Raw genomic sequence first — 6000 nt, 5'->3', positions numbered from 1 at the left:
ACCCATTGTCTCCCCCTCCTCCCCTTTTCTCCTCCTTTTGATGTTTGTTTTATGGTGATGATGATGATGATAATCGCTAGTATTGTCTACATATGACTTGTATGCTGGATAATTACTGTAACTTTTAATGTTATGATACTGATGTCCTATGTAGGCGTGTGGCCTTGTTTTCTTACCTCAATAAAAAGAAATATGGTTAAGAATATAACTACTATAATACTGCTCCTATGTACAAGAATATAACTACTATAATACTGCTCCTATGTACAAGAATATAACTACTATAATACTGCTCCTATGTACAAGAATATAACTACTATAATACTTCCTCCTATGTACAAGAATATAACTACTATAATACTGCTCCTATGTACAAGAATATAACTACTATAATACTGCTCCTATGTACAAGAATATAACTACTATAATACTGCCCTCCTATGTACAAGGATATAACTACTATAATACTGCTCCTATGTACAAGAATATAACTACTATAATACTGCTCCTATGTACAAGAATATAACTACTATAATACTGCTCCTATGTAGAAGAATATAACTACTATAATACTGCCTCCTATGTACAGGAATATAACTACTATAATACTGCTCCTATGTAGAAGAATATAACTACTATAATACTGCCTCCTATGTACAAGAATATAACTACTATAATACTGCTCCTATGTACAAGAATATAACTACTATAATACTACTCCTATGTACAAGAATATAACTACTATAATACTGCTTCTATGTACAAGAATATAACTACTATAATACTGCTCCTATGTACAAGAATATAACTACTATAATATTGCTCCTATGTACAAGAATACAACTACTATAATACTGCTCCTATGTACAAGACTATAACTACTATAGTACTGCTCCTATGTACAAGAATATAACTACTATAATACTGCCTCCTATGTACAAGAATATAACTACTATAATACTGCTCCTATGTACAAGAAAAACTACTATAATACTGCTCCTATGTACAAGAATATAACTACTATAATACTGCTCCTATGTACAAGAATATAACTACTATAATACTGCTCCTATGTACAAGAATATAACTACTATAATACTGCTCCTATGTACAAGAATATAACTACTATAATACTGCCTCCTATGTACAAGAATATAACTACTATAATACTTCCTCCTATGTACAAGAATATAACTACTATAATACTGCTCCTATGTACAAGAATATAACTACTATAATACTGCTCCTATGTACAAGAAATAACTACTATAATACTGCCTCCTATGTACAAGGATATAACTACTATAATACTGCTCCTATGTACAAGAATATAACACTATAATACTCTCCTATGTACAAGAATATAACTACTATAATACTGCTCCTATGTAGAAGAATATAACTACTATAATACTGCCTCCTATGTACAAGAATATAACTACTATAATACTGCTCCTATGTAGAAGAATATAACTACTATAATACTGCCTCTTATGTACAAGAATATACTACTATAATACTGCTCCTATGTACAAGAATATAACTACTATAATACTGCCTCCTATGTACAAGAATATAACTACTATAATACTTCCTCCTATGTACAAGAATATAACTACTATAATACTGCCTCCTATGTACAAGAATATAACTACTATAATACTGCCTCCTATGTACAAGAATATAACTACTATAATACTGCCTCCTATGTACAAGAATATAACTACTATAATACTGCTCCTATGTAGAAGAATATAAACTACTATAATACTGCCTCCTATGTACAGGAATATAACTACTATAATACTGCTCCTATGTAGAAGAATAAACTACTATAATACTGCCTCTTATGTACAAGAATATAACTACTATAAACTGCTCCTATGTTACAAGAATATAACTACTATAATACTGCTCCTATGTACAAGAATATAACTACTATAATACTGCTCCTATGTACAATAATATAACTACTATAATACTGCTCCTATGTACAAGACTATAACTACTATAGTACTGCTCCTATGTACAAGAATATAACTACTATAATACTGCCTCTATGTACAAGAATATAACTACTATAATACTGCTCCTATGTACAAGAATATAACTACTATAATACTGCCTCCTATGTACAAGAATATAACTACTATAATACTGCTCCTATGTACAAGAATATAACTACTATAATACTGCTCCTATGTACAAGAATATAACTACTATAATACTGCTCCTATGTACAAGAATATAACTACTATAATACTGCCTCCTATGTACAAGAATATAACTACTATAATACTTCCTCCTATGTACAAGAATATAACTACTATAATACTGCTCCTATGTACAAGAATATAACTACTATAATACTGCTCCTATGTACAAGAATATAACTACTATAATACTGCCTCCTATGTACAAGGATATAACTACTATAATACTGCTCCTATGTACAAGAATATAACTACTATAATACTGCTCCTATGTACAAGAATATAACTACTATAATACTGCTCCTATGTAGAAGAATATAACTACTATAATACTGCCTCCTATGTACAGGAATATAACTACTATAATACTGCTCCTATGTAGAAGAATATAACTACTATAATACTGCCTCCTATGTACAAGAATATAACTACTATAATACTGCTCCTATGTACAAGAATATAACTACTATAATACTGCCTCCTATGTACAAGAATATAACTACTATAATACTGCTCCTATGTACAAGAATATAACTACTATAATATTGCTCCTATGTACAAGAATATAACTACTATAATACTACTCCTATGTACAAGAATATAACTACTATAATACTACTCCTATGTACAAGAAATAACTACTATATACTGCTTCTATGTACAAGAATATAACTACTATAATACTGCTCCTATGTACAAGAATATAACTACTATAATACTGCTCCTATGTACAAGATACAACTACTATAATACTGCTCCTATGTACAAGACTATAACTACTATAGTACTGCTCCTATGTACAAGAATATAACTACTATAATACTGCCTCCTATGTACAAGAAATATAACTACTATAATACTGCTCCTATGTACAAGAATATACCTACTATAATACTGCTCCTATGTACAAGAATATAACTACTATAATACTGCTCCTATGTAGAAGAATATAACTACTATAATACTGCCTCCTATGTACAGGGAATATAACTACTATAATACTGCTCCTATGTAGAGAATATAACTACTATAATACTGCTCCTATGTACAAGAATATAACTACTATAATACTGCCCTCCTATGTACAAGGATATAACTACTATAATACTGCTCCTATGTACAAGAATATAACTACTATAATACTGCTCCTATGTACAAGAATATAACTACTATAATACTGCTCCTATGTAGAAGAATATAACTACTATAATACTGCCTCCTAGTACAAGAATATAACTACTATAATACTGCTCCTATGTACAAGAATATAACTACTATAATACTGCTCCTATGTACAAGAATATAACTACTATAATACTGCTCCTATGTAGAAGAATATAACTACTATAATACTGCCTCCTATGTACAGGAATTAACTACTATAATACTGCTCCTATGTAGAAGAATATAACTACTATAATACTGCTCCTATGTACAAGAATATAACTACTATAATACTGCCTCCTATGTACAAGGATATAACTACTATAATACTGCTCCTATGTACAAGAATATAACTACTATAATACTGCTCTATGTACAAGAATATAACTACTATAATACTGCTCCTATGTAGAAGAATATAACTACTATAATACTGCTCCTATGTACAAGAATATAACTACTATAATACTGCTCCTATGTACAAGAATATAACTACTATAATACCTGCTCCTATGTACAAGAATATAACTACTATAATACTGCTCCTGGTACAAGAATATAACTACTATAATACTGCTCCTATGTACAAGAATATAACTACTATAATACTGCCTCCTATGTACAAGAATATAACTACTATAATACTTCCTCCTATGTACAAGAATATAACTACTATAATACTGCTCCTATGTACAAGAATATAACTACTATAATACTGCTCCTATGTACAAGAATATAACTACTATAATACTGCCTCCTATGTACAAGAATATAACTACTATAATACTGCTCCTATGTAGAAGAATATAACTACTATAATACTGCTCCTATGTACAGGAATATAACTACTATAATACTGCTCCTATGTAGAAGAATATAACTACTATAATACTGCTTCCTATGTACAAGAATATAACTACTATAATACTGCTCCTATGTACAAGAATATAACTACTATAATACTGCTCCTATGTACAAGAATACAACTACTATAATACTGCTCCTATGTACAAGACTATAACTACTATAGTACTGCTCCTATGTACAAGAATATAACTACTATAATACTACTCCTATGTACAAGAATATAACTACTATAATACTGCTCCTATGTAGAAGAATATAACTACTATAATACTGCCTCCTATGTACAGGAATATAACTACTATAATACTGCTCCTATGTAGAAGAATATAACTACTATAATACTGCTCCTATGTACAAGAATATAACTACTATAATACTGCTCCTATGTACAAGAATATAACTACTATAATACTGCTCCTATGTAGAAGAATATAACTACTATAATACTGCCTCCTATGTACAGGAATATAACTACTATAATACTGCTCCTATGTAGAAGAATATAACTACTATAATACTGCCTCCTATGTACAAGAATATAACTACTATAATACTGCTCCTATGTACAAGAATATAAATACTATAATACTACTCCTATGTACAAGAATATAACTACATATAATACTGCTTCTATGTACAAGAATATAACTACTATATACTGCTCCTATGTACAAGAATATAACTACTATAATATTGCTCCTATGTACAAGAATAACAACTACTATAATACTGCTCCTATGTACAAGACTATAACTACTATAGTACTGCTCCTATGTACAAGAATATAACTACTATAATACTGCCTCCTATGTACAAGAATATAACTACTATAATACTGCTCCTATATACAAGAATATAACTACTATAATACTGCTCCTATGTACAAGAATATAACTACTATAATACTGCTCCTATGTACAAGAATATAACTACTATAATACTGCTCCTATGTACAAGAATATAACTACTATAATACTGCTCCTATGTACAAGAATATAACTACTATAATACTGCCTCCTATGTACAAGAATATAACTACTATAATACTTCCTCCTATGTACAAGAATATAACTACTATAATACTGCTCCTATGTACAAGAATATAACTACTATAATACTGCTCCTATGTACAAGAATATAACTACTATAATACTGCTCCTATGTACAAGAATATAACTACTATAATACTGCTCCTATGTACAAGAATATAACTACTATAATACTGCTCCTATGTAGAAGAATATAACTACTATAATACTGCCTCCTATGTACAGGAATATAACTACTATAATACTGCTCCTATGTACAAGAATATAACTACTATAATACTGCTCCTATGTACAAGAATATAACTACTATAATACTGCCTCCTATGTACAGGAATATAACTACTATAATACTGCTCCTATGTACAAGAATATAACTACTATAATACTGCCTCCTATGTACAGGAATATAACTACTATAATACTGCTCCTATGTACAAGAATATAACTACTATATTACTGCTCCTATGTACAAGAATATAACTACTATAATACTGCTCCTATGTACAAGAATATAACTACTATAATACTGCCTCCTATGTACAAGAATATAACTACTATAATACTGCTTCTATGTACAAGAATATAACTACTATAATACTGCTCCTATGTACAAGAATATAACTACTATAATACTGCTCCTATGTAGAAGAATATAACTACTATAATACTGCCTCCTATGTACAGGAATATAACTACTATAATACTGC

The sequence above is a fragment of the Bufo bufo genome, chromosome 1 (assembly GCF_905171765.1).
Source record: "Bufo bufo chromosome 1, aBufBuf1.1, whole genome shotgun sequence".
NCBI classification, from domain to species: domain Eukaryota; kingdom Metazoa; phylum Chordata; class Amphibia; order Anura; family Bufonidae; genus Bufo; species Bufo bufo.
Note: the sequence above shows the minus strand (reverse complement) of the source record.